Source organism: Chionomys nivalis, chromosome X (genome assembly GCF_950005125.1).
Source record: "Chionomys nivalis chromosome X, mChiNiv1.1, whole genome shotgun sequence".
Taxonomy (NCBI): domain Eukaryota; kingdom Metazoa; phylum Chordata; class Mammalia; order Rodentia; family Cricetidae; genus Chionomys; species Chionomys nivalis.
The window spans coordinates 8848658-8875258 of record NC_080112.1 but is presented as its reverse complement, the minus strand read 5'-3'; the positions used below and the strand labels follow the sequence as shown (position 1 = coordinate 8875258).

The following is a 26601-nucleotide window of genomic DNA, read 5'->3' as shown; positions in this document are numbered from 1 at the left end:
CCCATCCCCTCTCCTTTCTCCCAGTCCCCAGCCTTTTTCCCCCGCCCACTAACCTTTTCTTCCACAGTCCCTACTTCTCTCCCCACCCACTCTCCCTTCCCCTTCTCATTTTCTCCCACTATCCCTTCCCCCTATCATATTCTCCCACAACCCCCTGCCTACTCTATTCTCCCTGTTCCCTCTCCTTTTCACCCACTGTCCCCTGCCTACTCTCACTGCCCCTTTCCTTTTTTCCCACTGTCCCCTGCCTTCTCTCCCTGTCCCCTCTCCTTTGTTCCCACTCTACCCGCCCCCTCTCCTATTCTCCCACACTACCCTTCCTACTCTGCCAGCCCCCTTCATTTTCTCCCAGTATTCCTATACTGCCTGCCCCCTCTCCTTTTCTCCCACTATCCCGTTTACTTTGCCTGCCCTCTCTTTTTCTCCCATTCTACCCTGCCTACTCTCCCTGCACACTCTCCTTTTCTCCCACAACCCCATGCCTACTCTCCCTGCCCCCTTTTTCTCTCTCTCCCCGCCCCCATCATTTTCTTCCACTGTCCCCTGCCTACTCTCACTGCCTCCTTTCCTTTTATGCCACTGTCCCCTGCCTTCTATCCCTACCCCCATCATTTTCTCCCACTCTATCCTGCCTACTCTCCCCCCTCCTTTTCTCCCACTATCCCTTGCCCAATCTCACTGCCCCCTTTCCTTCTTAACCACTGTCCCCTGCCTACTCTCCCTGCCTTCTCTCCTTTTCTCCCTCTCTCCCCTGCCTACTCTTCCCTCCCCCTCTCCTTTTCTCCCACTGTCCCCTTCCTACTATCCCTGCCCCTTTCCTTTTTTTCCCACTCTACCCTGCCTTTTCTCCCCGCCCCCTCTTCTTTTCTCCCACTTCCCCTGCTTACTCTCCCTGCCCCCTCTCTTTTTCTCCCTCTCTCCCCTGCCCCCTCTCCCCTCCCCCTCTCCTTTTCTCCCACTGTCCCCTGCCTTCTCTCCCCACCCCCTCACCTATACTCCCACTCTACCCTGCCTACTTTCCCTGTCCCCTCTCCTTTTCTCCCATTGTCCTCTGCCTACTCTCCCCGCCCCCTTTCCTTTTTTCTCACACTGTCCCTGGCCTTCCCTCCCTGCCCCCTCGCCTGTACTCCCACTCTACTCCGCCTACTCTCCCCTCCCCTCTCCTTTTCTCCCACTCTACCCTGCCTACTCTCCCCTCCCCCTCTCCTTTTCTCTCACTGTCCCCTGCCTTCTCTCCCCTCCCTCTCCTTTTCTCCCATTCTACCCTGACTTCTCTGCCTTTCTCCCCTCCCTTCATCCTGTTTCCCCCTTTCTCTCCCACTTTTCTTTCTTCCTTTCCTTCTCCCCCACTGTCCTTTTGGAAGACACTCAGGCTGGGAAACCTCTTATCTTCAGTTCCCAACATTGGAGTTACAAGATTGTAACATGGAATGTGCTCTTGCCAGCTATGCCACTTTCTCAGGCTCTGCCAGGTTTCGTTTCTTCTTCTAGAAAGAAAGAAGAAAGACTGGAAGGATGGATGTTTCTTTATAATGCCCCGATAGGCCAAAGTGAACCTCGTGAGCCTCAGCTCCTCCGCAGATATCTATACCTCAGTGTGGCCTTCACAGCCCTGCCCCCAACACACAGATGCCCACCATGTCACTATGCCCACTTTTGCTTTTAAATAATTTTTTTTGAGACAAGGTCTCTATCTAACTCAAGAAAAACTCAAACTCACAATTCCTGTCTTCTCAGGCCTCCAATTCACAGGGCTGGACTCACAGAAATGTTCCAACACCACAAAAACGGACGCCAATCGCCTCACAGTGGCTCCTGGAGGCTTTTCTGGCTGGTGAGAAAGCCTTTCCCTATATAGCACGGGAACGATACTAAGTCTCGCGATATTTGTACTTTCTTGTCTTGGGCCCCCACCAATCAGTGGTGTGCTAATGCTCTTGCGTCACCACGCTGTCCGCCATCTCAACCCAGGGTTTTTTTTTCCTGTGAGATGAGGTTTCTCTATCAAGTCTTGCGATGTTTTTGTTTCATGCTGCTTCTTTCCAATTTCCCGTGATAGTGTCCCAGTCCTGTGACAACGCAGTACCCATTAAACCACTATGCTATTCTTTTAAAGGAAACTCAATCTATAGATCCCAGGCTGTGCTTAAACTTGTCAGTCCCAGATATATCCCTCCTCCCCCTCAGAGTGATGGAATTATTCATGGACATACACAACCAAACTATGTAGCACTGCCAGGTTTACTTTTTATTTTTCGAACAAGAAAGCTTTCTCTTTAGTACAGGCTAGAATTGAACTTGTAATTCTAATGCCCTACCAACTCCATGTCTTAATGTATGAATTACAGTCCTAAACCTACCCATAATAGCACTATGCCCTATTTGGTTGATTTGGTTTGGTTTGTACGGAGGAGTTGTTGCTGTTCTTTTTTTAGTTTTTGTTTGTTGGTTAGTTTATTTTTCCTTAGGTTTCTCTGTATGGCTCAGAAATTAAACTTAGAATCCTCCCTTCTGCTTCTACCCAACCCGCGTGTTCTGCCTCCATTGATAAATGCTCTGTCACCCAGAGCACAAAACTAAAAACATCTATATTTGTTGGAAAACTTTAAAATTTGGAAAGCACTAGTTTTCACTCTCAAACCCTGAGTTAGTGAATACTTTAACATTTAGGTGGTAAGATAATTAAAGTAAAGGGAGAAGTGTCAAGCAATATTTCTAGGGAAGTTAGACACAGTGTTATATAAAATTAGATAACTCTGTTTTCAGGGACAAATGGGAATTCAGATAATAAGGTAATAACAACAACAGGTACAATTGAACAAGTATTTAAAAAATACTTCGAGACGTACCAACAAAGCTAAATAGCTTCACCCTCAGAGCCTCCTTTTTTCCCACTTACCAAGACAAACTTCTTCTCAGGCGTAGCCTTGTGCCTGTCCAATATGCTGAAGTTTCTCAGCTACAATATTCAGTAGCAAAATGTGTCTTCAAAAAGTACAAAATCTCACAGTCTTATTTGGTGGGTTTTAAGATTTCCTCCCCAAAATGAATGGCTCCTAATGTGACCCATGGCCTTATCAAGAAAACCAATTCTTTCCTTAGTAGTGAGAACCTAGATCTCTTCAGCAAGATTAAAAGTTGGTTGTCCTGGTCCTGGATTCACAGAAGAGCTATGTATCCCCTCCCCCACTCACGACCTTCACATACTGAGATAGCCAATCAAATGGGAAGGAGGAAGCTGCTTACTTTGTTTCAAAAGCAGGGAACACATTCTACAGCACTACAGCATTGCTGGTCTTAAAGAGCGCAACTGCCATAGGAAATAGCTAAGGGCTATTGTTAGACTGTTTTCTCTTCTTGCTTGCAAATCAACTGTGAAGTCCCAGATCCTGAGGTCTAAAACATTGCTAGAACCACAGGAATATGTTGAACTATAAACTATGCAATAAGCCAGTCTTTACTTGGGATTTTATTTTCTTTGTTGTTCCTTCGAAAACTTGGGATTTAATTTAAAACTTCATATACTAAATAGGTCCTTTGTTACTAATATATACCCTTAGTTTTCCAATCATCTGTTCACACTTCTCCTAACCTATCAATGCTAATAGCAGTCATGTTTTAGATTGCGCTCTGCTGCCTAAGGTCAAAGAACCTGAATCTGGTAGGAAATTTTGAAGCTTCTATTCTTTTAGACAGAACACTGTTTTAATGACTAATTTCATGGGAAGCTTTACAGGCAAATCTTGTAAATTGCTTAGGATATTTTCTCTCATACCATAAAAGCATAATGACAGAATGTGGAAAAGTGGACAACCATAATTAAAGAGGCAAAATTCTTTAGAAAACATGTTAGATATAATTTGAATGTGATTTCAAGGGCAAGAGTTCATATATAAATATTATACTAAATAGATAGTTTATAAACTACATAATAACTTACGTGCTTTATACAGCATATACAGCTTTATATAGCATAATACTATTTAGGTTCTATTAATCATATGTAAGTATTTGTGTGGGGATTTATAACATACATACTACATTACATATATATAACATACATATGTATATGTAATATGTATATATGTAATAAGTATATACATATGTTACATAATTGGATTTTTATCTAATAATAATATAATAAAATAAGATAAAATAAAACCAATATTAAAATTGGATAAAACAGAAGGAAAAGAGCCCAAGAGAAGGCACAAGAAACAGAGATCCACTCCTTTGCCTACTAAGTAATCCCATAAAAATCACTAAACTTAAAGCCACAATACATATGCAATGGATACTCTTTCGACCTTCCCTTCAACAGGGTTCCCTGAGCCCTGGGGGAAGAATTTGATAGAGACGTCTCGTTCACACCTGAATGTTCCAAGGTCTCACACTCTCTGCATATTTTCTGACTATGGGTCTCAGTATTTGTTCCCATCTGTGGCAGGAGGAAGCTTCTCTGATGATGGCTGAACAAGGCAATGATCTAGGAGTGTAGCAGAATGTCATAAAGTGTGGCGGCGCAAATGAATGTAGACAGATTATATAGATATATATAGCTTTAATAAGGAAATAAACTTACAGGACCACAGGTTCCCGTGGAGCACTGGAAAAGCGGAGCAAAAGAAAAGGGCTGCTGGGCTCACGCCCGGCAGATTTATCCGTAAACATTAGCCCGAGGCGAACACGCCCCCAATGGGTGGGGCTATGTCCCTACAATAAAGAGGTGTTGTATTGCTACATTCTTTTTTATTTATTTATTTACTTACTTATCGCTTGTTTTTGAAAAGTAGTATTTGGTTTTGTCATAGGTCTATGGGCTATCTAGTAGCAGGTTCTTGGCCAGCCAAGCAGTATCAGGTATAGTTTCCATCTTGTGGAATGTACTCATTATATCAGATATTAGTTGGTTACTCACACAAGTTCAAGATCCATTGTGTTAGTGTGTGTTTTTTTATTGGGGAATTGAAAACATTGATATTGAGAGATATCAATGACCAATGATTATTAACTCCTGTTGTCTTGTTGCTGTCGGGTGTATGCATGTGCGTGCATGTGTGTGTATGCGTGTGTGTATGTGTGTGTGTTTCTGCTCTTTTGATTGGCTGGTCTTAGATTATTTAACTTTTATGTTTTCCTGGGTGTCATAAACCTCTTTAGGTTAGAGTTTTCTCTCTAGCAGCTTCTGTAGGGCTGTGTTTGAGGAAAGATACTGGTTAAATTTGGTTTTATTATGGAATGTCTTATTTTCTCCATCTATTGTGATTTAAAATTTTGGTGGGTATAGTAGTCTGGCCTGGCATCTGTGATCTCTTAGAATCTTCAAGACATCTGTCCAGACCCTGGCAGTCTCAGCATTTAGTGTTTCCATTGAGAAGTCAGTTGTTATTCTAACAGATCTACCTTTATATGTTACTTGGTGTTTTTGTCCTTGCAGTTTTCAATATTCTTTTTTTTTCCTGTACCTTTAGTGTTATGTGCCAAAGGGAATATCTTTTATGAAACTTCTTTTTTCCTGAAGCTTAAAAAAAAGCCATTCCTTTACTGCTGATATATGATTTATGAACCATTTAGTGCACCATTTTAATGTATATAATTTGTTGCAATTCAGTACATTTGTTATGCTATATAATGACCATAATTAACAGTGTAAATTTTCCCTTTATCTGTTATCTAGTGTATTAGTCAGTTATTAACACAAAATATCAAAGACAAAAAACAGATTCAGGGAAAATGGCAACTTAGCATATATTTTTGTAGACAACAATGGAAAATGGTGACATATCTTAGCAAGAACACATGAATAAGCAAAATGCTCACATATTGATCTAGAGCAGACAGAGGATGTGTAAGGTCCCACAATTCCTTTAGGAGACCTAAGGGCCTTTGGCAATTTCCTATCTCCTAAACATTTACCATCTCACATTAGTCCTATCCTAAGAACCATTCCTTTAATACATAGGGTTTTGTGCTATTCAACAGTCAAATTACACATCTGGGTAGTTTATTTAACACTCTATCTTATTATATTGCTTGTTTTACACATTTCAGATTACCCAAAATGCTGCCTTTTCGTTGTCTTAGAATATTTTCAAAGTTTATCCATTTCATAACATTATTAATACATTTTTGTGTGTTGAATAGTTATATTTTATATGAATGTCAATATTATCATTTTTTTCATCCATTCATCTACCCATTAATGAACTCTGTGGGCCTTCTGCCTTTGCTGTCACGAGTAATATTGCTATAAATACATTCCATGGACTGCCTGTGTGATAGATTCCATTATCAATCTTTGGTTACTTTGAAAATTTCACTTTATGTGTATAATTGTTTTGTCTGCATGTCTGCATGTGTACCGTGTGCATGCCTAGTATGCAAGGAGGTCAAAAGAGGGCATCAGGTCCCAAGAGTCCCATAACTACAGATTCAGGTATTTTTGTGCCACTATGTGGGTGTTGTGAACCAAATCTGCATTATCTGAGAAAGCAACTAATACTGCTAACCACTGAGGCATCTTTCCAGCTCTGTTTTGTCTCATTTTTACAGAAGGAGATTTTGTGGTTGGTCCTAATAGAATCTTGTGTGTGTCTTTCTCAGTCTAACAACAGTGAAGAACTAAATTCAACCAAAGAAAATGGAAGGAGAAACAGACTTTAACTCAGAAACTACAAATAAAACTCAGTGCTGACAGCAATATTTCTGATGCACAGCACTGGTATTTTGTTGTTGGTGGTGGTGGTGGGTGGATGAATTAATGTTTTGTTCTTTGTTGGTTTTTTTTTTGTGTGTGTGTGGCTAAGGTTGTATCAATTTGTTGTACTGAGATACAAAAACAGTACCTCCTTGATCCTTGACTATTATAACTATAAGCATCTTGTCTTTCCTATCAGGCAATTTAGAGTCTAATTTTCAGCATGAATGTTAACTATTCTAAAGGTCTTTGTAGTCAATATATGTAATTTTAATGTGTATCTCAGAATGTGTTCCTATATTTTTTACATACTTTGCCTGATTTTTCCTATTGTAAATTATGTTTGAGCACTCAGTTTCATATAGCCTTTAAAAAGTATCCATTACAAAAGTAGTATGTACTTATTTTAGAAAGTATGGGAAATACAGTTCAAAAAAAAAGAGAAAGAAGAAAAAGTAGGTGATAACATTCTATCTCTTCATCTGGAAAATCAACTCTTAATGTTTTGTTGTATTTTCCTTCTTTTACCCCATTTCCATAACTATACTTTTACATATATTCATATTTGAAGTATATTATTTTAGTAAACTGTCTCAAAATATTTGAGGAGAAAAGTAAAATACAAAGTGTTTTGTATGGTGAGGGAGCAGTTTGAGCTGCTGATTGTTAAGTCATCAGATAAAAAACTTTTCTGTTGATTTCTCCTTGCTGCTATGATTACAAAAATTGTAAAACCAACAAAGGAATAGTGTACATGGGGAGAGATTCTGAACTCAACAAAATATTTCAAAAGTGCTCTCCCAGTGGTAACAAAAAGAGGCATTCAATTCCTCCAAACTAGAACTGTAAAAACATATAAACGTTATCTATTCTAGTAGAGAAATTAATTATTGATTCAGAGTTCAAGATTTCTGTTAGGTTCGTACACTTCAACATTCTCTGTGTCAAATCTTCTACAATTCCAAAAGTCCAGAAAGAATAAGTATTCAGCATGAATAATACTGTTTGCAAAATACTGTGCACAATGAGTCACCATTCTTCTAAGAATTTAATAGAAGCCCTTGGAAAATATAAGCTCTGTCTCCAGCTAATAGCCCATTCTAGTAGAGGTAGAATATTGGTGAAAACCAATATATCTTCTTTCTTTTTCTCTTTATTTTATTTATTCTTCTCTTTTTGTCTGTCTGTTTTTCTTTAAGTCAGTAAAAATCTAGCATCACATTGAGAACTGAGTCTTAAACAATACCTCTATTTCCTCAAAATCCCAACAAAAGGCTCTACAGTTAGGATTGAGATATTTGTGTAGAACTTCACAGACGGAGGAGGTCTATGCTGTTATTTCTATATTGTGACCTCTGATTCAAGCACATGCTGATTATCTCCTGAATAAGTGGTCAGGTAAATACTTTTTACCCTGTTCTCAGTTTTCCAGAGATTTTGGCTGGCTGAACAAATTGTAATCTACTTACAAATATGCAATTTTGTGTCTCTCAAAGGAGCATTTTAATTTTGAGACACCTTTTAGGGACACAAAGGCAATATTCACCCATTCAAGAATTACTTTTTCCCCTAACATTAATATGTACCTTTGGAAGAAGTGGGTATCTACTAGTTAATAGGGTCTTTAATGACTCAATAAAAGCCACCCCCTGCGTTTATGCAGTCCAAGGGAAACAGTGCTTTTTGAGTGTCCTTGAACATAATGGCAGAGAAATATTTCCTGTAAGAGATGTAACACGGTGATTCTATTGTGCAGAACATTCTATTGGCTGGATTTCTGTTCATACTTAATACTTCTTTCTGGGCCCCTTGTCATAATTCAGTTCACTACAGTTGTTGGCTATCTAGACATTCATGTACTGTCACATGACACTGTTTTCCTTAACTTCTCTTTTAAGAACCAAAAATTATTGTCTTTCAGTGAAGTAAACTCGTTCTTAACTAAGCTAAGTCAAAAATCAAACTGAAATCACAAGGAATGGAATAATTAGTACAGGGAAGTAGCCTGAATCCTCAGTTTATTTCATCATGGAGAATATATACAACTCATTGAATCCTTGTACTTGAGGAGTCCTGTAACAAGTTTCAAAGAAGATGATAAATTAATCTGAATACTGAGACATAGAATAAACTGATGGTATTACAACACAGAATTTTAAAATGTCTTATACAATTTAAAGCCCCCACAAGCCTTCATTTCAACATCTTTAAGTTGACAGTTGAAAGTAATCCTTAACTGATATTATTTTATAGAATAAATGATGTAGAAAAATAGTCAATAAATGTCAATTCCTCTCATTTCTCTAATTGCTCTTATTTTTATAATGCTGAGAACACAAAGTACTTTCATATCCAAGATCATCTAATACTTAAAATTGTTTTTAATGAAAGCAGAACAGAAATGAACAAAGGGCCACAACTTTCAACAGGTTTCATTATATTGTCATATGACTGAACATGAGTTTTAGATCAAACCTTTCAGATCAAAATTTTTTCTGTCATTTTTCTTCATTTTTATCAGTATGAGTGAATGACAGACTTTTAGAAAAAACACCACATACAAAATATCCCTCTTGTATCTAGGGAAGTGCTCACCAAGTAGTAATTTGGTCTTGTTTCACTACAGGGGAATAGCATGGGGAAGAGGAATAATTACCTGGTTGAATTCAACCTATTCAGTTGAATTTCATAAAATGTAGCCTTTAAAACATGGCTGAATCTTAATTGTCTTAATTTCTCATGCTCATTAAACTTATGAACACTAAATAATGATCTAAACATGCAGTATGCAGTACAGATAGAAAAATGTCCAAAGTGCTTAAAGTCTTATTATTTAATATCTTAATGTTCTGTGAATTAAATTTCATTTTTCCTACAGTTTATCAAGATCAGAATTTGCTGCTGTAAATGAAACTGAGTATAAAATCAAGGTTATGTTAGTGCATTGAAGATATATGTCTGTAAAGTCATTGTCCACATTCTTCTTTTGATTACAAAAAAAAATTCTTTTTATTTGGAGATAACTCTAACTACATTGTCCACTTAATATAAAGCAAAGCCCAAACTATTAAGACACTAGAAAGGCCTTGGGAGATCTGCTTTCAGTTCGCCATTGTCACTTTTCTTTTGCTGCTGCCTCCTAGGCATTCTTTTCCCCTCCTCCTGTTTTCTTCTCTCTCTCTAGCCTCTTTTCGCAACCCACTGTTTTTAAGCTATCTTTCACTGCCTTGGCATCTATAATGTTAAATAAAGAGTCTTCATACCAATGATAAGAAAACTGAGACCAAAGAAAAGGTTGAGAGGATAAGGAAACTTGCTATTCTAACATAAAAAACTAAGTTTAAATCCTACTGTCCATGTAAAAGCTGATGAGCCAGTATAACCCCAGTGTTACAGGGACAGATAAAAATAAATAGGGTTTACTGGGTGCCAGCTGAGTTTCAAGCTCATGAGAAAACATTTCTTAAGGTAATAATGTGGAGAGTGTTAGAGCATAGGACACATGCCCCCAGACTCTGGTCAGCCTCTGCACAGACACACTTACACACACACACACACACACACACACAAACACACACACGCACATGAACACGCTTGAAAACACACACACAACGTTGAATTTTGCTAATTTAAATTGAAGCACATGACTATCTTCATCCAAAAAGCTGATTAAGATGGATGACATCAGATATGGACCTTAGCATAGTTTGTAAGAAGGTTTGAACTGAAACCATACAAATTTGGAAGAAAAACTTGATAATACCTATTTGAATAGTCAAGCCTTCTTTTCTCTATCTTGGTCAGGCTATCTCTTTATCTTTGCTTCTTTTTGCATATAATTTATGGCATTCTCAATTTCCATCTGTCTGCACATCTGAAAATCTTTACCAGCCTGTTTAAGGGTTTTTGTATGCCCCGTCCAGTCTGGCTGATTCATGATTTCTGAATTTATTATGTGTCTTTACATTAGTAGCAAACGCTAATGGGTTTCTCAGAATTCCAGTTTTAATTTCTAGGGAAAGAAGTGACTTTTAAGTAGGATTAAATGAAATAATATGAACTAATACCAAACACATAATAATCACTTTAGTCTTATTACAAATGAAAATTTGTATTTTTATATACAAAGAAATTTATGGCTGAAAGTTATATAAAGATGTACCTCCAATAAAAGTTCTCCCTATTCAAAAAAAAAAAAAAAAAGAAATAGTAGCTATTATATTATTCTTCAAAACATGCTTGAGCATTCTTATTCCAGACAGTGTCTCATTTACTCCTTCTCTCTTGGCCTCACCTAGAATTAATCACTTGTTTCCAACCTTGCTGATGCATATTGAGCCTACTTCCCATTGCGTTGTCCACATTTTCTGTAATGTTGAGCTTACTTTTGATATATCTGACTCGTCCTAGACTCATTCTCCTTAGAGGTATGGGGCCTGTATCTCTGGCAGTAAACCAGATAAGACCTCCTACAATGCCTTACACATGGTAAGTGCTCCAGAGATGCATTTTGAGCAGAATAGAAGGCATACATTTGGAACAGTAGTTTATCATTATATTTAGAATCAAATTCCTCCTACTATCTGTATTAGAAACTTGATAATAATATTTTTTTCCTTTGGTTTTGCTGTTATTTCTTGCATATTGCCAATAAAAAAGTTTCAAATTAGAGGTTAGTATTGAACACTTAATAAATATGGAACAAATGCCTCCTGGGTCATTTTAGTAGTTTGCCAGTTAAAGAACAGAGTATTAAAATTAACTCCATGGGAAGAAAGTATCATTTCTTTCCTTTATCTCTTCAGTTTTGAAGATGGTATCCTGGGCTTTGCATATGCTAGACAACCCATATATCTTTAAGTTGCATCCAAAACCTTGTCAGGTATCATTTTAAGTTAAGTCCCTTTGGGAATCAAAAGATTACTTTGGAATAGGCATCTTAGCTTGAAGTATCTGTGCTGTATATATAAAATGGTGTATATACGTTTCTGTTCAAAATGATGTGAATTCAAGTGTTATTTAACAAAAAGATTGATTAATCATGGGTTTGAATTCCTGTTTCTGGCTTTTTCCCCTAAAACTCCATTCCCTTCACTAATATGGAACAAAGATAGAATTTGAAATTCATATCATTTGCTTAACAGTCAAAGCATTTTCTGTACTACTTGGATGTTTCTCAAATACCATACTGCTAATCATAAGCAAAGTATAGCCTGCAGATCAAATCTGACCTGACACTGACTTTCCTTTGTCTAGCAGTGCTTTTCTTTTGCTAGCTTTCCTAAAGAATAACAGTGAGACCTCTTCCTCTGTGAGAGGAAACAGAGACCTGCTACAGACTACCAGTGAGACCTGATCCTCTGTGACAGGAAAACGGAGACGTGTTACAGACAAGCAGTGAGACCTGCTCCTCAGTGAAAGGGACACAGAGACCAGCTATAGACTAGCAGTGAGACAGCACCTCTGTGACAGGGACACGGAAACAGGCTACACTAGCAGTGAGAACTGATCTTCTGTGACAGGGACACGGAGACTGGCTACAGACTACCAGTGAGAGCTGCACCTATGTGACAGGGACACAGAGACCATATACAGACTAGCACTGAGACCAGCTCTTCTGTGACAGGGACATGGAGACCTGCTACAAACTAACAGTGAGACAGCTGCTCTGTGACAAGGACACGGAGGCCGGCTACAGATTAGCAGGGAGACACCTCTTCTGGGACAGGGACACGGTGACCCGCTACTGACTAGCAGTGAGACCTGATCCTCTGTGAGAGGGACATGGAGACAAGCTAAAGACTAGCAGTAAGACCTTCTCCTCAGTGACATGGACACAGAGAGGCTACAGACTGGCAGTGAGACAGCTCCTCTGTGACAGGAAAACAGAGCCCAGCCACAGACTACCAGTGAGACATGTTCCTCTGTGACAGGGACACAGAGACTGGCTACAAACTAGCAGTGAGACTTGCACATCTGTGAAAGGAACACTGAGACCTACTGCAGACTAGCAGTGAGACCTGCTATTTTGTGACAGGGACACAGAGACTAGATACAGACTATCAGTGAGACAGGTTCTCTGTGACAGGGACATGGAGACAGGCTACAGACTAGTAGTAAAACCTGCTCCTCAGTGACAGGGACATGGAGAGGCTACAGACTAGCAGAGAGACAACACTTCTATGACAGGGACATGGAGACCGGCTACTGACTAGCATTGAGACCTGCTCCTCTGTGACAGGGACACAGAGAGGCTCAGACTAGCAGTAAGACCTGCTCTTCAGAGACAGGGACATGGAGACTGGCTACAGACTAGCAGTGTACTTGCTCATCTTTGAAAGGGATATTGAGACCTACTGCACACTAGCAGTGAGACCTGCTATTCTGTGACAGGGACACAAAGACTGGCTACAGACCAGTAGTGAGACCTGCTTCTCTGTGACAGAAACACCGAGACTGGCTATAGACTAGCAGTGTGACCTTCTCCTCTGTGACAGGGACACTTACTAGCAGTGAGACAGCTCCTATGTGACAGGGAAATGGAACGCAGCCACAGGCTAGCAGTGAGACATGTTCCTCTGTGACATGGAAACGGAGCGGCTACAGACAGCAGTGAAACCTGTTCCTCTGTGACAGGGACACAAATAGGCTACAGACTAGCAGTGAAAGGGACACAGAGACCTATTGAAGACTTGCAGTTATAACTGCTATTCTGTGACAGGGACAAAATTAGGCTACAGACTAGCAGTGAGACCTGTGCCTCTGTCACAGGAACATGGAGACCAGCTCGAGAGCATCACTGAGATTTGCTCCTCTGTGACAGGGACACCGAGACTGGCTACAGACTAGAGGTGCAACCTGCTCCTCTGTGACAGGGACACAGAGACCAGTTACAGACTAGCAGTGAGAGATTCCTCTGTGACAGGTATACGGAGACCTGCCACTGACTATCAGTGATACCTGCTCCTCTGTGAAAGGGACACGGAGACAGGCTACAGACTAGCAGTAAGACCTGCTCCTCAGTGACAGGGACATGGAGAGGTTACAGACTGTCAGTGAGACAGCTCATTTGTGACAGGGATATGGAGACTGGCTACAGACTAGCAGTGAGACATCTCCTCTGGGACAGGGTCACGGAGACTGGTTAAAAAACAGAAGTGAGACCTGTTCCTCTGTGACAGGTGATGGAGGAGGGTCATCTTTCTATCTGTTGTTTCATTGGTTAATTAATAAAGAAACTGCCTTGGCCCTGATAGGACAGAAAATTAGTTAGGCGGAGTAGACTGAACAGAATGCTGGGAAAAAGAAGCCGAGTCAGGCAGTCGCCATGATTCTCCCACTCCAGACAGACTCAGGTTAAGATCTTTCCTGGTAAGCCAGCTCGTGGTGCTACACAGAATATTAGAAATGGGTTAGATCAATATGTAAGAGCTAGCCAGTAAGAGGTTAAAACTAATGGGCCAGGCAGTGTTTAAAAGAATACAGTTTCTGTGTAATTACTTCGGGTAAAGCTAACCAGGTGGCGGGACGCAGCCCCGCCGCTCCATCAACAGACAGGGACACTGAGACTATCTACAGGCTAGCAGTGCATCTCTTCTGTGACAGGGTCACGGAGACTGGCCACAGACTAGCAGTGTGACCTTCTCCTCTGTGACAGGGACATTGAGCCCAGCCAGAGACTAGCAATGAGACTTTCTCCTCAGTAACAGGGACACGGAGACCGGCTACAGACCACCATTGAGACCTGTTCCTCTGGGACAGGAACACCAAGACTGGCTACAGACTAGCAGTGTGACCTTCTCCTCTTGACAGGGAAATGGAGCCAAGCTACAGACTAGGAAGGAGACATGTTACTCTGTGACAGGGACACAGAAACTGGCTACAGACCAACAGTGAAACATATTCTTTTGTGACAGGGACACAAATAGGCTACAGACTAGCAGTGAAACCTGAGCCTCTGACAAGGAAATGAAGAAAGAATACAGACTAGCAGTGAGACGTCACCTCTATGACAGGGACACAGAGACAGACTACAGACTAGCAGTAAGACTTGCTCATCTGTGAAAGGGATACAGAGAGTGATCACAGAGTGACAGTGAGAATTGCTATTCTATGACAGGGACACAAATGGGCTATAGACTAGCAGTAAGGCCCGTGCCTCTTTCACAGGGACACGGAGACCAGCTCCAGACCAGCAGTTAGACTTGATTGTCTATGACAGGGACATGGGGAACGGCTACAGACTAGCAGTAAGACCAGCTCCTCAGTGACATGGACACGGAGAGGCTACAGACTAGTACTGAGGCATCTCCTCTCTGAAATGGACATGCAGACTGGCTACAGACTAGCAATGAAACCTGCTATTCTGTGACAGGGACACAAAGACTGGCTTTATACTAGCAGTGAGACATCTCCTCTGGGACAGGGTCACAGAGACCGGCCACAGACCAGCAGTGAGACCTGCTCCTCTGTGACCGGGACACCAAGACTGGCTACAGATGAGCAGTGTGACCTTCTCCTCTGTGACAGCGACACAGATACCGGTTAGTTACTAGCAGTGAGACCTGTTCCTTAGTGACAGGGACACAGAGAGACAACAGTATAACACTGAGATAGCTCTCCTGTGATAGGGACACGGAGACCCTCTACTGACTAGCAATGAGACCTTCTCCTCTGTGACAGGGACACAGAGACAGGTTACAGACTCGCAGTAATACCTGCTCCCCAGTGACAGAGACACGGAGAGGCTACAGACTGGCAGTGAGACAGCTCTTCTGTGACAGGGACACGGAGACTGGCTACAGACTAGCAGTGAGACTTGCTCATTTGTTAAAGGGACTTGGAGACCGGACACATACTAGCAGTGAGACAGCACCTCTATGACAGGGACACAGAGACCGGCTACAGACTAGCAGTGAGACCTGCTCCTCTGTGACAAGGACATGGAGACTGTCTACAGAATAGCAGTGAGACAGCTCTTCTGTAACAGCGACATGGAGACCCGCTACAGACTAGCATTGAGATCCTTTATTCTGTGACAGGGACACCGAGACTGGCTACAGATGAGCAGTGTGACCTTCTCCTCAGTGACAGCGACACAGATACTGGCTACTTACTAGCAGTGAGACATGCTCCTCTGTGACAGGCACACCGAGACTGGCTACAGAGTATCAGTATGATTTTCTCCTCTCTGACAGGGACATGGAGACTGACTACAGACTAGCAGTGAGACCTGCTCCTCTTAGACAGGGACATGGAGACCCGCTAAAAAATAGCATTGAGACAGCTCTTCTGTGATAGGGACATGGAGACCTGCTACAGACGAGTAGTAAGACTTGCTCATCTTTGAAAGGGACATGAATACTGACTGCAGACTAGCAGTGAGACCTGCTATTCTGTGACAGGGACACTAAGACTGGCCTCAGACTAGCAGTCAGACATCTCCTCTGTGACAGGGTCATGGAGACCAGTTACAGACAGCAGTGAAACCTGTTCCTCTGTGACAGGGACACAAATAGGCTACAGACTAGCAGTGAGACCTGCATCTCTGTCACAGGGACAGAGTTAGACCTGCTTCTCTGTGACAGGGACACGGAGATCAGCTACAGACTAGCAGTAAGACCTGCTCCTCTATGACAGGACTTGGAGAGTTTACAGAATAGCAGTGAGACAGCTCTTCTGTAACAGAGACACAGAGATCCGCTACTGACTAGCAAAGACCTGTTCCTCTGTGACAGGGGCACGGAGACAGGGTACAGACTAGGAGTAAGACCTGTTCTTCAGTGACAGGGGCAAGGAGAGGCTACAGACTAGCAGTGAGAGATCTCTGTTACAGGGAAATGGAGCCTAGCCACAAACTAGTAGTGAGACATGTTTCTCTGAGTCAGGGACACAAATAGGCTACAGGCTAGCAGTGAGACCTGAGACTCTGTGAGAAGGGACACAGAGACTGGACACAGACTTGCAGTGAGATAGCACCTCTATGACAGGGACACTGAGACAGGCTACAGACTAGCAGTGAGATCTGCTCCTCTGTGACAGGGACCCAGAGAGGCTACAGAGTAGCAATGAGACCTGTTCCTCTGTGACAGGGACATAGAGACTGTCTACAGACCAGCAGTGAGACCTGCTCCTCTGTGACAGAGACATGGAGACCGGCTACAGACTAGCAGGAGACCTGAGACTCTGTGAGAGGGACACAGAGACTAGCAGTGAGAACTGCTCCTCTGTGACAGGCCCGTGGAGAGGCTACAGACTACCAGTGAGAGAGCTCCTTTGAGACAGGGACATGGAAACTAGCTAATGACTAGCAGTGACACAGCTCCTCTGTGATAGGGACAAGGAGACTGGCTACAGACCAGCTGTGAGACCTAATCCTCTGTGACAGGGACATGGAGATAGGCTCCAGACTAGCAGTGAGACCTGCCCTTCTGTGACAGGGACATGGAGAGTCTATAGACTAGTAGGGATACATCTCTTCTGTGAAGCTCCTGGTTTTTAGTGAAGCTACAGTAATCAAGATGTAAAATCTGCCTTACCTCCAAATTTGGGGCTCAAATAAGCTCAGTAGTCTTAGTGTACTGAGTCAACACACTCAATTTGCATGAACATACCTCTAGTTGACCTTCTAATAGGACTTCAAAACATTCAGTTATCTGGTTTCCAAAGTCCTATGGTGAGTATAACCTTGGATGCCCAAGATTTATTGGAAAGGGAAAAGATTCACTGATCCAGGGCACATATTAAACTATGCACCGAAGTTTTGAAGTTTTTCTTTAAAATATTCTAACCCGTGGAAGACATGGCACACATGGAGTGAAATGCATGAGAGAGAACAGCAGGGCTCTAGCCTCCATCTTCAACACTGCTACTTCTTATCCCCAATCTCAGTATGAACTCTGTGTTAAACAGATAATCCAATCTGTTCTTATTGCTACGGATTTTTCACTAGTAAAAGTAGTGAGAAGCCAGGCAGTGGTGGCACATGCCTTTAATCCCAGCACTCGGGAGGCAGAAGCAGGCAGATCTCTGTGAGTTTGAGGCCAGCCTGGTCTACAAGATCTAGTTCTGGGACAGGCTCCAAAGCTACAGAGAAAACCTGTCTCAAAACAAACAAACAAAAACAATCAAACAAACAAAAAAGCAGTGAGAAAGTTCTGGGAACAGAGAATATATTTATATTTGACCTCTGTGTGTGTGCACGGGTCACATGCTTGCAGAGGCCATTGGAGGTCACCTTTTCTGTTTCCTCTTCTGTCAGTTATTCCTTTGTGACAAGGTCTCTTGCTGAATCTGTAGCTAGGTTGGCAGGCCTTGATGACTCTCCCATTGCTGCCTCTCTTCCTCCGGTGCTGGGGTTACAGGCTCACACAACCCCATGCCCACCATGCCCATCTTTTAACGTGGGTCCTGAGGATTTGAATTCAGGTCCTTATACTTGCCGTGCAACCACTGAGACATTTTGTTTTTTAAACATACCATACATACATTCTTTTTAGGAATTAAATATTGGATCCTTATAAAATCAACGGAAAGAGAAAAATTCTAGGTATTAAAGACTAAAATAAGCCAGGCATGGTGTCACACACCTTAATCCCAGCACTTGAGAGGCAGAGGTAGGCAGATCTCTGTAATTTAAAGTTTTATATGGGATGAAATAATTGAAAATTATTATTAGTTTGAGGTCATGCTGGTCTACAAAGTGAGGTTCAGGGGAACCAGGGATGTTACACAGAGAAACTCTGTTTCAAGAAACATCCCCTCCTCCAAAAAAACCTAAAATAAATTAATGATTCAAAATATAAACATCTTGTCGAGAACAGAGTGCAACATTAGGATGTCTGCTTGTCATGGCACAGCCTTGTGTTTAATCTCCAATACCAAAAACAGAAAAGAAATAGAATTTCAGAAACAGCTGATTTAACAATGCCATATGAACTGCCTCAGTAAACTGCATTGGGGATCATTCATTTCTAAAAGGCAGCTAGCCCCACCTATACACCCCAGACACCAATGCTTCTGCTCCCTTCACAATGAACTCACCAGGTAGGATCATTTGTCTCTAAAAGACAGTTAAACCCATCTATACACTCAGATACCAATGCCCCTGCTCCCTTCACAATGGACTCACCAGGTAGAACACAAAACTCAGATAAGCCACGCTGATCACCGCAGCCACTACATACACTGCCAAGTACCCTAGGTCCTGGACATAAACCACTACAAAGTACATGTTGATGAGCAGACGATAAGGATCAAAATTCCACCAGTGATCCTCCAGCCTCTGTGAAACAAGGGGCACATGAGTGTGCAATAGTTCAACCAAGCTACAGACAGAAAAGAAACCTATGTCTCATGTGGTAAATGGAACACATGTTGAGAAAACTTAAGAGTGTCAAAATTAGTCATAGAGCAGAGTGGGGGAGGGCTGGAGTAAATTGAACCTAGCATTTAACTATCTATTATTAACATATGCATATGAATGACGAGTTCATGTGTGGGCACACATGCTATAACATGCATGTGAAGGTCAGAGGACCACATCTGTAGACTTATTTATTTTTCTCCTTCATTCTTCATATGAGTCCCAGGGATCAGACTCAGGTTTTCAGGCTAGTGGGGCAAGCATATTTACCCACTGACTGACCTATCATCTCTCTGGCACAAAAATCTAGCATTTAAGACCCTAGAAATCAACAACAGGTCCTGCCAGGCGGTGGTGGTGCACACCTTTAATCCCAGCACTCGGGAGGCAGAGGCAGGCAGATCTCTGTGAATTCAATTCAAGGCCAGCCTGGTCAGAACAAGTTCCAAAACAGGCTCTAAAGCTACAGAGAAATTCTGTTTCGAAAAAGCACACTCAAAAAAAAAAAAAAAAAAAAAAAGAAAGAAAGAAAGAAAGAAAGAAAGAAAGGAAGAAACACAGAGCCATTTCATTAGATATCAGAACATGGTCCAGGAATGGAGTCAAGACTAGAGTCTTGTGACCTCAATTTCTCCAAAACCATGGCACTGTTCTTTTAATGTGTTTTGTGTCTCGCTTGCCACCCAGGTGCAGTGGACAGGAGTGAGTTAATCATTATTGTTTGTTGTTGTTATTCAATTAAATGTTTAAGCTCTCCCGTACAGGCCTCTATAGGAAAACAAGTTCTTGCCTCATGCTGCCAGTTCCGTGTACAAAGCTTGAACTCAGAAAACTTCACATGCATGACTATCTTAGTCCTCAGAGTATGAACTGTCCAAGGCTCTGAATAAAGTTGGTTATTGCATGAGACTTCAGTCCGCCTCATTTATCAGCTCCACTCTCCCAGGTCCCACCATCTCTAGAGTGGTGACAGTTAGAGACCCTGGGACCCTAACAGGTCACATGAGCACCTGTACTGATTGGTTTTAACTGCCAATAGGACACAGCCAAGAACCACACGGGAAGGTAGTCTCAAAGGGAAATTATCTATACCAGGCTGGCTTGTGGGCACATCAGTAGGGCACACCAGCCCACTCAGAGTGGTACCATTACCCAGCCAGTGCATCTTCAACAGTATAAGAAAGAAGCAAGCTTAGGGCAAACATGAAGGCAAGGATGTGTTTATCCCTTGTTCCTGACAGTGCCAGTGATAGGGCTATCTGAGTTCTGCCTTGACTACTTCCAGAACGATAGACAGTAATTTGGAATTGTAAACCAAATAAACGTTTCCACCCCTGTGTTGCTTGTTGGTATGGCATCTGTTGAAGCCACAGAAATGAAACTAGAACACACCCCACATATCCCTTCAAGATGTGCACAGAACATATTACTGAAGTGCACAGAATTCAAATCTCAGCAGCAGAGGGTGAAGAGTGAGAACAGGAAAGTGTGAAGCAGCTCTCCTCCTTACTGTAGCTCACCCTCGCCAGTATCTTCATGTCCTGAGAGGAAGCAGCTGGAAACTGCTCTGGAAACACGTAGCTCTCCTAGAGAAGACATTTCTGACTGGCCTGCTAGGTAAAAGGTCACCTCCCGTATCCTCCTGGGGAGGGTGACAAATGTACTCACATTCCATTGGAGAACTCATTCATCACTGGCCGCAGGCTGGTAAAGGTGAGGATGGGTATGAGAGCGAAGGGAAGCTGGAAAAAACAAATGGAATTACGTGGGTGCATTAGTTTCATCTCTAATGCTGTGATTAAACATTGATGAGAAGCAATGTGGGGAGGGTGTTGGGGGTTATCTGGCTTATACGTCCAGGTCACAGTCAATCACCAAGAGAGTCAGGGCAGGACCTGAGCAGACACTTGAGAGGAATGCTGCTTACCGGCACTGGCCTGGCTCTGGTGTGTTCTCTCCCTCCACATCAATCTTGGTTACTGTACCACACAGAAACCAGCACTGCTCATAGACAGGAGTCATAAACGCTATCTCATCTGTGCCATGGTAATAGCTGCTCCTATCACCTTGCCTTTGCCAAACATTATTTTTAACCCAACACTAATCATGATCCTAAGTGCCTTTGTTTAAACACAAAAGACAACGCATTGGGGGCTGGAGAGATGGCTCCGTGGTTAAGAACACTTTGTTTGCTGCTCTTGCAGAGGACCAGGGTTCAATTCCCAGCAGCCACATGGCAGCTCACAGCTGTCTACAACTCCAGTGCTAGGGGATCTGATGCCCTCTTCCAAACTCTGCAGGTTCCAGGCACACACACAGTGCTCATATACACACAAAGGTAAAACATTGAAACATGTAAATAAAAACACATAATCTTAAATAAATAAATAACATATTGGATGTGACTTGTCTTGTAACCTCCACAGGAGGTAGTGGTGCCCTTAGAAATCATTTAGTGATATACCCTTGCTGCATTAACTAGCTACAGTGTTGTGGATCTTTATGTATTACTAAGTTACTTATTTGTGTGTGAGAAAGACAGACAGAGACTGAGTGGGGAGAGAGAGGATAGACGGACTGACAGACAGACATGCCCATGTTGTGGGTGAATATGAAGATCAGAGGACAACTTTTGGAGACAGTTCTTTCCTTTTACTGAGTCTTTAGGGATTCAAATTTAGGACTTTACACTTGTACAACTAGTACAAGCTAGCACTTTATCCACTGAGCCAACTTGGTGGCCTCAAATTTGTGTTTTATATATTAAGTAGAGCTCATTATTTCCATTTAATGAACTTCCATGCCTTTTCCTTCCTCTCACTCACCCCTAGTACCCAGCCTCCAGAATGAGCTTCCCCAGCTGCCTACTTACCTGTAAGCTCTGCAGAACATTCAGGAAGTCATTCATCCCTGTTAGATGCTCTACATCTTGGAAGACAGCAACAAAGAGAGTGGGGATAATGGCAATAGAGCGTGTCAGAATCACTGGAGCAAAAGGTGACCATCTTAGGTTCAGGAATCCCTGGAAGAAAGCATGGGGGCTGGTGACCACATGTGACAGGAGAGAGAAATGCTTGGGGAAGTCAAGGAAACCTGTAAACCATGGAGTTAGACACTCAATCGCTGTGCCATCCCCCTGTATTCAACTCTAACACACCTCCATAACAAATAGGCCGGAATAGGTTCCTCTCATGGTGGAGCTCTGTCCTGTAGCCAAGATCCCCATTGCCCAGATGTAGAGTGCCACAGGCCCAAAATAACATCTAAGCACAACACCCTGGGACAGGGAGAGAGATAGGAGCGTGTTAGTGCTTAGATGACACCCAGAACAGCGGACCTTTGCAGCACCTCCCTCTCCTCATGAAACCCAGCACTTCAAGTGCTGCACTGGGTACTGCTAGGCAGTGAGACTCAGTGCTGGTATGACCCAGAGGCTCCACCTGACTGTTGAGCAATCCTTCATCCCTCCTCCACATGCTCCTTCATCTCTAACCCTAAATACTTCAGAACCTTGTACTTCCCAAAGCCTGTTCATTGATGCACTCCCCCAGGCCTTTTATTTCCTTCATCACCAACGTGTTTACTGAGACAGTCTGCAGAGCAATGTGCAAATGCTGGAGCACTATAAATGCAAGTAAGGAAAGAGAAACTCTTAAGAGGACTTCCTTCTTAGAGGGCAGCCTTCAGGGAGCTGAGCTAGAAGAATCCCAAACTTGAGGCCAGACTGGGCTGCACAAGTAGAACTTATCCAAAAAAAAAAAAAAAAAAAAAACAAAACAAAACAAAAAAAAAACTAGATTCAATGAAGAGCACGGTGATGCAAGCCTTTAATCACAGTACTTGGGAGGTATAGGCGGGTAGGTGCCAGGTCTACAGAGTGAGTTTCATGCATCCACCCAAGACTACACAATGAAGCCCTTTTTTCAAAAGCCAAAACTAAAACTGATAAGTAAAAATTAATATAAAATAAGGGCAGCTCTGCCAGTGCAAGAAATGCAATTAGGTCAAGCCAAACCAAATCAAAATGCCCCTTGTTTTATTAAGAATGATGCTCTAGGGTGGCCGAGCACACGGAGGGGAGACAAGACAGCAGGGAGCCCATTCAGACCCCAAGACCACGTGAGACCATGTGTTTCCCCTCTGGGAGCTCATTTAAATACCCTGTGGGAGTGGTCCTGACATGCTGGGATTTGGAGTCCAGAGCAAAGCAACTTCCAGGCCAGGGGCTGCAGGCTACCTTCCCAAATTAAGGCAAACCAAAAAAAAAAAAAAAAAGGAAAACAAATCAGAAGATTTCAAATGTGAGAGTGTAGAAGGAGCTGTGGGCTGTGTTCCTGCTACCTGGCTCCTGGCCACCTGGCTAGCTTATGCCCCAAAGTAACAACACACAAACTATATTCATTTAAACACTGCCTGGTCCCATTATATCTAGCCTCTTCTTGGCTAACTCTCATATCTTGCCTAACCCATATTTAGTAATCTGTGTAGCACCAGTCTTACCAGGAAAGATTCAGCATGTCTGACCTGGTGGCTTGCTTCTTCGCATCTGCCCTGGGGAGGAGAGGCATGGCATCTGCCTCACTTCCTCTTCCTCCCAGCATTCTGTTCTGTTTACTCCACCCACCTATGTTCTAATCTACCAGGCCAAGCAGTTTTTTTATTAATTAACCAATGAAAGCAACAGATTGATATATGACACTCCCACATCATGAGAGGACATCAGCACCGAGAGGACCTCGGTCAAAGAACCAGGGTCAAGAGGTCCTGTAGACATAAAAGATGACCAAAACTAGATAGCAATGAGGGTGAGCAGCTGTGTGATGGAACACTTGCTTAGCATCATGTACAAGGTCCTGAGTTCAAACCTGGCGTCTTAAAACACTCCACAGTAAACAAAAAACCTCAATGAAAAACAAACAAACAAATAAAATGGATGGGAGAAAATTCAAAATGAGCTAAGCTCTGCCCTGTCAGCCAAGGCCCGCCCTGTCAGAGCATGCTTCCTTTCTGCTGACTCCTCCTGACCTTTCTTCAGCACAACCATCAAGACTAGCAGACACACAGGCAGCAGTTAATAAAAAGGAAACAGAAATCACAATGGCCAAACAGCTAAGATGCTACACCTTTATGTTATCAAGAGGCAACTGTGAGTCCAAGACCAGCTCTTCCAACTCACCATTGGAATGGGTGGGAACAGGCTTCCTAGCCCCACACCATAGAGTGCCTGGTGTGTAGACTAGAGGAATAGGAGGGGCACCTAGACCTCAGATAAGTTTCCTTGGGTTCCAAGTCATAGCTCTTTACTGTCCCCATTCAGGCATGCAGTTCACCTGGCATTCACCACCCACAACCCTGGCTTACTCACCACCTGCTTGTTGGTTTTCCCAAAAAAATGCTTCAGCAAAGACAGACGATAAAGACATTGATGATAAAGAAAACAAAGAGCGTGATACAGGACTCAATGAAAAAAGTACTTGTTGGCTTCCTGGACTTCCCACTTATTGGCCCGGTTTACCTGTCTAGACTAGAGAGATAAAGGCAGCAGTCATTTTTCCATTAGTTGCAGAAAGTTTCTTTGTAACAACTCAGAACTTTGGAGTCAGCTGAAAGATTAAGAGGGCAAACATCTGGCTAGATGAAACAGATCTTAGCTCACTAAGCTACAAAGAACTCCACACCTTTGATAACAGTGCACAACCTCCAAATGGGGCAGCCAGCACCCAGGCTGATCTCCCAGAGACTATCTCAGTTCTAAGTATAGTGGACTAGTTGTCAAGTGTCTGACCTATCTCAGCCAAGCAAAGCCTGACTTACTGGGAAAGCCTTCCTTATCTCTGGACCTCAAAACTTCCAGACATTTTATGAAGAACACTAGCCCAAAATTTGAGGATCACTTTTCCTGGTCAATTTGGTGATAAACACAGATGCTCCAGCCTTAGAAATACTGTGCTCCTGTGGAGCACAGCTCCTAAAGAGCTCTAGCAGTCAGAAACTAAGCTTGAGTCCTTTGTACTTAAAGGATATGGAAGAGCATTGCTCATTTTGAGTAAGGCGGAATGCAGGTACATGTTGTGTAACATGATGACAGCTCCCACGATGCCCACAGCCTGCTCAATCTGTGAAGTGCTACAGCCTGAACAGGATGGCACAGACATGCCCCTGAGCACTTGGCTCTGGCTGGGCTTCACTGTAATATACTACACAGCAACACAACACCTATTAGCCTTTACTACAACATGGAATGGGAGGAACATCTCTAGGGACACTGGCATCCTTCACTCCTTTACCCTCTCTAATAACTGCCTGGAATAGGAATATGGGGTCATGAACGTGAAAGTCCTTAGTATGCACAAGGCCCTGAGTTTAAGCACAGCATCATCAATGAATGGCGACAAAGGTCTGCTGTCCTTGGAATGGAAACTGCCACAGGCTCATGATTGACTCAAGCCCCATTGTGCTTGTACAATTTGGGGATTTGGTAGAAACTTTGGCAGGTGGAGCCTCCCTGGAAGAAGTACATGAATGGGGGCAATCCTCCTGGACCTAGCCATGTCTTGAACCTTCGTGCTTCTGTCTGCAATGAGACAGAACCTCCAACAGCACATCTCCTGCCACCAGGGTATTCTGTCCAAGAAACTGCAGGCAGCCCGAGCCTTCTGAAGTCCCAGTTAAGTAGACCCTTCACATCCTGTTACTTTCATCAAGTATTTTGGTTACAGCTACCAAAGATAACTAATACTGGGGCTTGCTGCCAGGAGCCAGAGGACTCAGGACTATATTTTCTGAATATCTTACATTACAATTAATATGTACAATGCAAATATGTAGAGAACACAGTGTTCTGAGAAACAAAACCGACTAAAGTTCTTGCTAGTATTTGTGTCACTGTAACTGCTGATACATATCCAAAAACAGCTCAGTTCTTAAACCCACACTCTATACATTGCTGTTCACCTGCTCATCTAAGAACCTTCTCTGCTTGCCACCTGTGTGCTGGGAGTGGGTCATTCCTTAACATTGCCTATGCAAACTTCCTCCTGGCTTAGGATTTCTCTTGCAAGCCTTGGGACAACCTGAAAAATCTTCTCATAGGATATTTTTTAATGTTTAGGCAGGCCTGTAAGTAGAAATCAGTTTATAATGGAACATAAAGAAGTGAACATAGTGATATTGATCCCTAGCAATGGGCAAGCAACAAGTCAGGAAAATAATTAGCCACCTATTACTCATCAAAGGTTTTTTTGTCTCACTCTACAGTCCTGGCTGGTCTGGAACTCTCTAGGTATATCAAGTTGGCCTCAAACACACAAAGACCAGTCTGCCTTTGTTTAGTTGCTAGTATTATAGGCATGAACTACCACACATGTTCACCACTACCATCAGCTGGTCTAATACAGGAAATAGTCAAGCTTGGTTAATTAATTTCAGTCTTGACGAGCACAAACAGAACTGCTTTGAGTTAGCAGTCAACATAAGCCTCTGTCTGTTCCACCCTAAAACTGTCCTGCTGTCAGGGTAGCTAATTTGGGACCAAAAATTG

The 26601-nt window shown here is 42.5% G+C and overlaps 1 pseudogene; it reads right to left on the bottom strand.

Annotated features, from left to right (window-relative positions):
* Positions 1–15124: 15124 nt before the first annotated feature.
* Positions 15125–25252, bottom strand: LOC130867479 (natural resistance-associated macrophage protein 2-like; annotated as a pseudogene).
* Positions 25253–26601: the final 1349 nt, after the last annotated feature.